The sequence below is a fragment of the Mycteria americana genome, chromosome 1 (genome assembly GCF_035582795.1).
Source record: "Mycteria americana isolate JAX WOST 10 ecotype Jacksonville Zoo and Gardens chromosome 1, USCA_MyAme_1.0, whole genome shotgun sequence".
Lineage (NCBI taxonomy): Eukaryota > Metazoa > Chordata > Aves > Ciconiiformes > Ciconiidae > Mycteria > Mycteria americana.
The window spans coordinates 97,960,489-97,969,956 of NC_134365.1; the positions used below are offsets into that span (position 1 = coordinate 97,960,489).

General features: G+C 45.8%; 1 non-coding gene across 1 annotated transcript; it reads left to right on the forward strand.

Annotated features, from left to right (window-relative positions):
- The first annotated feature begins 3,034 nt into the window (after nucleotides 1–3,034).
- TRNAI-AAU (transfer RNA isoleucine (anticodon AAU)) lies at nucleotides 3,035–3,108 on the forward strand. Its single transcript has one exon. It is a non-coding gene; the product is annotated as a tRNA-Ile (tRNA).
- The last annotated feature ends 6,360 nt before the right edge of the window (nucleotides 3,109–9,468 follow it).

Sequence of the window (9,468 nt, forward strand, 5' to 3'; positions counted from 1 at the left end):
GTCAAGAACTTTTCAGCTTCCCATGCTCTGCTGGGTGCACAAGAAGCTGGGAGGGGGCACAGCCAAGACAGCTGATCCAAACTGTCCAAAGGGATATTACATAGCACATGATGCCATGCTCAGTATAGAAACTGGGGGGGAGTTGGCCAGGGGGCAGTGATCGCTGCTTGGGGACTGGCTGGGTGTTGGTTGGCAGGTGGTGAGCAGTTGCATCACCTGGTTTTCCTGGGTTTTGTTCCTCTCTCTTGTTGTTTTATTACAATTTATTATTATTATTTTATTTTGATTATTAAACTGTTCATATCTCAACCCATGAGTTTTCTCACTTTTGATCTTCAGATTCTCTCTCCCATCCCACTTTGGGTGGAGGGTGAGCGAGCCGCTGTGTGGTGCTTGGTTGCCAACTGGGGTTAAACCATGACATTAGCCTAACACAGGGTGACATTTCCCAGAAAATATAGCTGGTTATCAAGATCCCAGAACATATGTGCTTCCTGGCAGTTGGCTGGTTGCTACTTCATGGAGATCAAATAGAAAAAGGGAAGGAGAAATGACAGTTTGGAGCTCCCCCTTTCCTACCTCCCCCCATGCTCCTTCCTCTGCTTGTTTGAGAGCCCCAGCAGCCTGCAGGAAAGTTTCCTGGGCTGATGAAACAAGACCCTCAAGTGAAAGAGATGGCATATACTTTATGGGAGTCTTTGGCAGAGGTTAGCACTTGAACAGCAAAGCTAGTCATCTACTGTTCAACTACTGCATATGTACGGTAACCTGGGGCCCCTATATAATTTGTTTTTTATAAAACTGACTGCTGCCCTCCTGTAGGGGTGAAGAGAAAGATGTCCAAGGTGGATAAAAGGTGATGGTGTAGACAAGAGGTTCAATTAGACAAGGAGCAGCAGCAGCTGAAGTATCAAGGGATGGTGCTCAGGCATGGTAATGACTGTACATGCTGCAGCAAAAGCCACTGACAGTTGTGGTTACTGGGAGAAGAGTGCAGAGATGAAAGAGCGAATGCTCCTCTGTTCAGATGGAGAGGTGACTGAGCATGGACTAATGGTGCTGAGGAGGATGGCAGGACTGGGAGGCAGAGGTGTGAGGGCTGGGACAGCTGAAGAGGAATGGGATGTAAATCCCATTCCGAGGTCAATTGTATGAGGTCAATTGCTGAGGTCAATTGTATGAGGTTTAACAAGGCCAAGTGCAAGGTCCTGCACTTGGGCCACAGCAACCCCATGCAACGCTACAGGCTTGGGGAAGAGTGGCTGGAAAGCTGCCCGGCAGAGAAGGACCTGGGGGTGTTTGTTGACAGCCGCCTGAATATGAGCCAGCAGTGTGCCCAGGCGGCCAAGAAAGCCAATGGCATCCTGGCTTGTATCAAAAATAGTGTGGCCAGCAGGACTAGGGAAGTGATCGTGCCCCTGTACTCGGCACTGGTGAGGCCGCACCTCGAATACTGTGTTCAGTTTTGGGCCCCCCACTACAAGAGGGACATTGAGGTGCTGGAGCATGTCCAGAGAAGGGCAATGAAGCTGGTGAAGGGTCTGGAGCAGAAGTCTTATGAGGAGCGGCTGAGGGAGCTGGGGTTGTTTAGCCCAGAGGAAAGGAGGCTGAGGGGAGACCTTATTGCTCTCTTCAACTACCTGAAAGGAGGCTGTAGAGAGGTGGGGGTTGGTCTCTTCTCCCAGGTAACAAGTGATAGGACAAGAGGAAATGGCCTCAAGTTGTGCCAGGGGAGGTTTAGACTGGATATTAGGAAATTTTTCTTCACTGAAAGGGTTATCAAGCATTGGAACAGGCTGCCCCGGGAAGTGGTTGAGTCACCATCCCTGGAGGTATTTAAAGGACGTTTGGATGAGGTGCTTAGGGACATGGTGTAGTGGTGGTCTTGGCAGTGTTAGGTTTATGGTTGGACTCGATGATCTTAAAGGTCTTTTCCAACCTATATGATTCTGTGATTCTGTGAAATGATTTGATCAGTTGGTTCCTAGGGATGAAGGATTTTGATAAAGCTGGGCAAAATGAGGTCTGGGGAATTTGGTGGCTCTTTGAGGAAAGTGCTGGTAGCAGGTGGGCTAACAGCAATAAAGGGGAACTGATGGGGTGAGTGAGACAAAGGAAGTATGGTGTGGGGGGCACTGACCACAAGGATGAGTATGGACTAGAAAGCACAGGGTGCTGTCATCCCAACGATCCTGGGTCAGTCCATCTCATCCCAAGCTGTGATATAGATATTTCTTGGTCTTTTCCTCTATAATGAGCTCTGCCAAGAAGACCAAGCACTTGAAAAGCTTGATTTTTATTACAGTCTAAGCCAGGAAAATTAACGTTTTAAAACAGAAACCTTTGATGTAAGACAAAATAGGGATAAAAAGGGATTGTGAATAACTCTTCCCTGTGTCGCTGTATCCTTCCAGGGAAGGTATTTGCTTCCAGGCTCAGTCTCATTCAATGCTACTGCTGGGGTAAATTTCAGTAGATGCTGGTCAACCCTGCCTGGTCCCTGGTTCATCCTAGGCCAGGCTATGGGTCTGCTTAGTCTCACTCCTGCTGCAGGCTGTGCTGAGCGCTGCTCAGGCCATGGGATAACTCGGGCAGGAAGGGACTCTGGGAGGTGTCTTGCCCAAACCCCCTCCTCAGAGCAGCACCTGCTGTGAGGGCAGGCCTGGAGGCTGCTCAGGGCTTGGCCCAGGTGTCTGGAAAACCTCCAAGGATGGAACCTGCATGACCTTACTCTGCAGCCTGCTTTGCTGCTTCCCTGCCCCCACCAGGAAAAAGTTTTGTGCTCCTGTCCCAGCCTGGAGGCTCCGCAGGAGAAACATCCCCTGTCACACAGGGCGCTGGGGGGCTTTGCAAGGAAGCACAGCTGCTGCCCTGGGGAGCACACCCTCGAACCCCGGGCAAGCGGCGCTGGCCCCGCGGGGAGCCGGTGCGGGTGTCCGCAGGTAGCAGCCAGCAGCCCCGCCCGCGGCGCGGAGTGGAGCGGCCTGCTTCCGCCGCGGGTGATGGGCCACTTCCCGGAAACCGGGCTCCAGCGGGCCGGTTAGCTCAGTTGGTTAGAGCGTGGTGCTAATAACGCCAAGGTCGCGGGTTCGATCCCCGTACGGGCCAGTGCTTTTTGCCCGCCAGAGTGGGGTTGCTGCGGGCGAGCCGGGCGGGAGACCGCGGGGGGTGGCAGCCGGTCCCGGGCTCGGTGAGCGGGGCGGGAGGGCCGGCCCTGTGCGGTGGGGTGGCGGGGGAGCAGCGGGAAGGCTTGATGTCTGCTTCGGTTCCCCTGGGGCGGAGAGCAGGATCCGGCGCGGTGCGCCCCGGCCAGCAGGAGGGGGGGAGATGGGGCTGGAGGCGAGGGAAGAGCTGCGGGAGGAGGGGGCTGTGCGGAAGGAAGGGGAGATGGCAGAGTGCCGTCTCGGCAAGTGGCTTCCGCTGGGCTTCAGGGCCCGTCCAGGGGTGTAGAGACGAGCTGGGGGAAAGCAAGCACCTGCGAGAGGTGGCAGAAGTCAAAATGGAGCACCAAGGGACAGATAGGAAAGCAGGGGAGGGGATTTGGAGGGGAAGGGCAGGGAGGGGGGAAGTGTAATAATCGAAAACGCAATAGAAAAAGAAATATGTAGGTAGAAAGTGCACTCAGCAAAATTTTAAATCTTTCCATGGGACGTCACCAAATATTCAATATCTTTTGCCTCAGAGCATCTTCTCAGCTGGTGCTTCTGTTAATTAGCATTAGGCCTGAAGAAAGTTTTCAGGATTTCAGATGGGCCTTGCTTCCCCTTCATAATCGTAGTTAACTAAAATTTCATATCGGGTCTTTAGCTCGTTACATTAATGTAAGACTTTGATAGATCTCTTGTCAGAGCCTGGAACCAGTGATGCTGAAGCGAGTGGGGTTTATTTCTCCTTTTTTTTCTTTGGAGCAGGAGGACGAGCTGGTTCAAGATCTCCCTTGATGGCCTGACTTTGCAGAGAATGTTCTGAACTCCTCTTGAAAGCAGTCCCTGTACAGTATTGAAATTTAGATATCCGTATAGGAGACATCCAGGCTTGCTAGATACTTGGCAATCTGTGCCAAGTTAGTTTTTATTTATGGATTTATGTAAGAAAAAATTCCAGGCCAAATGGAGATGTTCTATTAGAGTAGTAGGTCTGCAACAATGGCTGAGATGGATCCCTGCTGGCTCAACAGGTCTGTATGAGGGTGTTTTGTCTCTAAAACTTCTTTTAGGAGTTCAAGATAGATGATATTTTCTCTTATCCACCTCTGAACTGAAATGGGATTTCTCCAGAGGAGGGAAACTTTTTAGTGCAAATGTTTTCCTTGTAGAAACCAGTGGTTTCATTATTGGAGCTACATACAGTAAGGCCACACTTCTTTGGGAAAATGTCTTGAGTTAACAGCATTCTATTGATTTCTTCCACAAACTTGCTAATATGCCCTTCACTCTCCAGGCCTGCTGCTTAAGGCTTCTTCCAGCTGCAGTGGTTGAGTCAAAGTAAGTGGTAATAATCAAAGAGAAAAGAAGGAAGAAAAGCAGGTGACACTCATTTCAAAAAGTCAGTGTTTTGACATTGCATCTTCCCTACAGTGTTGCCAAGGTACAATGAGGGCACTTTGGGAACACATAGTGTTGTTATATAAGAAGTGTTATTCCAAAGGCACAATGTAATTTTTAAATCATACAGATGAATATTCATGTTATCTAGCATCCAAACTGCTGTCATGACTCCATCAGATGTCAAGGGAGAGTAATGTGGTGCTGGTTTGACCTTCTGTCTTGCTACTCCACTCAGTGATCCTCCTCAATTCCTTTGGGTCCAGTTGTAGTGGTCAGGACTTGACTGCATATAATGACATCCATTTTAAATGAAATGAAAGGAGAAACAGCATGGTGTTTTGTTTCAGGAAAAAAAAATCTGGAAATAAATATTGCTTTGTTTTATGTTTCCCACATTAGGAATCAGAATTTTATTGCAGCTACGTTGTTGTATAGCAAAGTCCTTGCTATAAACCAAGGTGATGCAATGGCTCCTTGGCTACTTTTTCAGTTTGGTTTGAATTGCTTATATTCAGTATGGGTTTTTTGGCAGCCAGGATTGTATGGGCATATTTTCCCTAAATTTAATTTCAGCAGATGGTTGTCAGATTGCGAGGGTCAGCCATTGTCCCTAGGGGAGTCATTCCAGAGCCCATTCTTCAACCTTAAACTAGTTGGAGAATAAGAAGAGATTAAACAAAACTATATAGTGGAATAATGCTCTCGTGAGGACAGCAGAGGAATCTCCATTCTGAGTGGTCTGCAATGGCAGATGCTGGGGCATATTCTGGGGTTACTCTTTCGTATTTCATTTAACCTGTAATCGGATTGCGTAACCCTGAGCCTGGAAGGCGTGTTGGGTGCTGTGTGCTTAAAAAGCGTGGTGTGAAACACGGCTCCTCTGCGCACAGCGGACAATGATGGGGAGGATGAACCTTTCTTATTGCCTGTGACAATGCTGAACATGGACAGCTGAGGAGGAACCCTCTAATCAGTCTAGCCAAACATCTCCTGTTACCATTTCAGATGTTAACTATTGCATTTTAGAGTTACACAGACCAAATAAGCCAATTTGTTTCATATTCTTCCCTCAGGACTACATTTTTCTTTGATGCGTGAAATACTACTAGGAGGGCTCTTAAATTCAAATAGTTGAAGCTAGCCAGAAAGTGGGTTTACACCATATTAAATTTGGTAGATGTGTATTCATTCACTCAGTAATGTTCTGAAGCATTTTCTTTTCTGGCCACATCACAGGTTAATTTTATGATTTCTTATATTGTGTTTATTACTAGAGCATCTCAGTGTCTTGTGACCAGGGTGGTTTATTCATTGAGTTTTCCATTAATTATGGTGAAAATCTGAGTGGCAAGGATTCATCTGGTATCAACAGAGTAATACACAGATACAATCCAGAAACAACATTATTGAAATCAAAGGCAGGATGTGGTGGAAGGGGTTTCTCTTTAGATTAATTTGTGTGTGACTAAGTGTAAGCATTAATGCTATTATCATAGGCGAAGCTTAACCTTTGCTTAAAACTGGTGAGTGTAGTGTTTACCTTCCGTGCACTAGAAAAAATGGCAGCGCCATCAAAAAGTCCAAGTCTGTCACAACCCCGAACAAAGGTTTTCATTTAATGTTGTTGTGAGCAGAGATGCAGGTGGGAGGGGGATGAGGAAATGCCATAGAAACAGACCCAGGAAGGAGCCGCCAGCCAAGAATGTGGCTGAATGGGCATGGGCAGCCCAGCGCTGCCGAGTCCAGGATCTGGCTAAAAGGAGCTGGGAGCTGTAAGCAAAAGCCCAACAACCAGCCCCCTGTTCAGGTCCTCTAGTGTTGCAGAAACGGGGGTCATTCAGGAAAGGGGACTGCATGAGAGGGATGCTGGCTTCCAGGTTTTTTTCTTCACAACTGAAATAACAAGGAGCCTGAATTTTTGCCTTGCAGCTCACATCAGAACAGGGTAACTATACTTACTGCTGAAGCTGGAGAAATATTTTCTTCAAATTTGTATGTTCTTAGAAAGCAATCATTAAAATGAAGTATGAGAAAATCTGAGTAATGTCTTGAAACCCAAGAAAGGGTGATACGCTGGACTTGAACAGGAATCAAATCTTTGCTCTTGAGATACTGTATAAAAGGATTAAGTAACTTCGTAAACAAAGTATCTGGCAATTTCTCCCACAGTTTTGAACTAATGCCTGCCTGTAGAGTTACTAAGTTTAAATAGCTGAACAGTCCTCTTTCATTGTGGAAGAATTAACCAGCAATGCCCATAGTACAACAGGGCCGTGTGGAGGTCACCCAATTCTCATTTAAACACGTACCATATAGAACCAGGTGAAAGATAAGTGTGAAAATATCTGGCTCCTGGTGTGTAATGTGCTTGTTTTACAACGAATAAATAAAATTCTTTTACTAGATTAGCAGGAGTACCTATAGCTGTACACCAGTTCTGTGTAAGGCTTCTTTCTTTGTGGTGAGGCACAACAAGCGTTCAGTTTAATCGCTATCACTGTTTCACAGGGAAAGTAAGCTTAGAGGTAACAACCTTCTCTCAAAGCTTAGAAGGAAGTATGTCGAAGTCTGGGTGTGAATGTTCTCACTTTTGGAGATGGAGTACAGTTTTAAAGACAAACAATATGAATATATTATGCTATGTCATTTTTGTCATTAACTGGTAACGTAAGGAACAGCGAAGGGCAATGGGGGTAGTCTGGAGTCTGGCATCCTCAGACTTGTGTGGAAAAAAACGTTGTGCTGCCCCAGAGGGGGACAGCAAATGACAGGTCCCTAATATTTGGTAGGACCAAGGCTGATCGTGCCTGCTCATGTTCCTGAATAGGCAGTATAGTTGTTAAACTTTGTCTCTGAGGCTTATCTGAGCCACAGCTGGCTAGTATTACCACACCTTTTGGAAGCAAATCGTCTGCTTTTCTATTAAATGGTTAAAACGCTACATAGGGATGCAGACTGAAGCACACTCTGACTTGGCTTCCTAATGCTTTCGGGGGAGAAATTTTGTCTTGTTCTAGGCTTAAATCTAAACCAGAGAAGGGAAGACAAAGTTGAAGATAAAATCCCGTGGCCCTGACATCAACTCCGCGGTGGTAACCAGCAGCTCATACGCCCTCTTTGTACGCACTGTCTGTTAAAGCAATCTTGAAAGCACAGAGCAAGCGGAGAAAGCAGGACAGCACATCTCCTGTATGCCACTCCGCAAGCTTGACAAATCCGTGCGGCAGACTTCACAGAAAGCAACTCTGGCACTGAGCTAGAGGGTTGCAACTCATGCTGTCGAGGTGTGGGACAACTGTCAAGGTGGGTTAGTTTTAAGAAGTGACCATCTGACATTGTACCCTTGAAACGATGCTTACCAAAATGGCCTTCAGCTACAGTTTCTGGCACTTGGACTGTATTGCTGAGAAGTGGTTCAGTCTGCAAAGCGCAGCAGAGGTTTCACTGAGGGTCCAAAACTAGGCATAAAAAGGACTTTTTAGTCTCTGGCTTTCCTCCTCAGCCAGAGAAGATTCAAATATCTCGTCAATCCAAGGTCACAAAGACAGGTGTCAGTGTCATGTCTTCCCAGTTGTGCTTGAAAGCCACTTTCTTTTCAGCTAGAGTGGGTTTTGCGTTTCTTTGTGTCGGCTTCGTGGAGAATTCCCCTGAAGGTCAGGGAATGGGACAGGCTGAATGGGAGAGCTGAAGGAAATATGGTTCAAGGAGCAATTTATTTGATGCATAGAGGAACGGCGCAGATAATTGTCACATGCCCAATGAAGTTTCACTAGCTTGTTAATATTATGCTATCATCACTTTCAGTAAGAACAGCTTTTTGATGGTGAACTCTTTGCTCTTGAATTATTAAAACTGTTTTTTAAGGAGAAAATCCTCCTGCATCCCACTTAAGCATGACTTTTCTGGTTTTACCCTTGTATATACAAATTGAAAAACTGAATAAAAGCAAAACTAATATAATTCTTTATTTTGCCACAAAGTATTTCGTTTCAGCAAAACCAAGACAGCGTGGGTCCAGCGTCTGGCTAAGAATTAAAGGACAAATTAATATACAGGTTCTCAATTCTGCTTTTGACTCCATGCCTAGGCCTTCAATGTGTCTTTGTGTCTGTCTTCCCCATCTGTACAAAAAGGGAAAATGCTTATTCTAATTAGGAACCTTGAAAATCCACAGAAGTGCTACAAAATCTGTCTCTATACAAAAAGAGGTGTTTACCTTACTGTATCTTAGCTGTAGAACAACCACCTGTTGGGCTCATCTGCACACCTTCTAGTGGTGGATGAACACCAGCAAAGAAAGTAGCTGGTCTGGTGATAAGTTAAAAAAAAAAATTAGCCATTAGAATCTGTTTAAAGTATGAATTTATTTCTAATAAACAGAAAGCATGCTGAGACTTCCCTATGGCGATAGAACTTTTAAAGTGGCAATTTCTGCCTAATATTGGTTTTATTGAGGAAATTGGATTTTCTCCTTTCATGTGTATATACTTCTGCTCTTCTCCAGCTTTGTTCTCTGACAGATAGATTTGCAATAACTCTGCCAAAAATGTAAAGGGCAGGTTTTCTTTTAAGCAGCTGAGGCTCTAAGCAACTGATGTTGAAGCAGCAGATAGAGAATACATTTTTATGGTATGTTTTGGTGGATACACTGACCAGGGTCTTTCTTCAAGAGCACTTATGAAAATATTTGCTTTTTAGGGAATGGATCTGAGGTACTGTAACTCTGGCATTTTGTGGGCAACAAGGATAAGAAAGAGGTTCCACTGCCTGCATACACCTTCTCCTTTTTTTTTCCTTTGTCTCCTTTTAGATAGCTATTCGGGGAACAAGCTGCTGAGGGCAAGCTGACTGGTTTGAATTTTAATTTTTTAATGAGGAAAGAGTGCCTCTGCAGAGAAGAATAACTAGAGAACCCTAACAG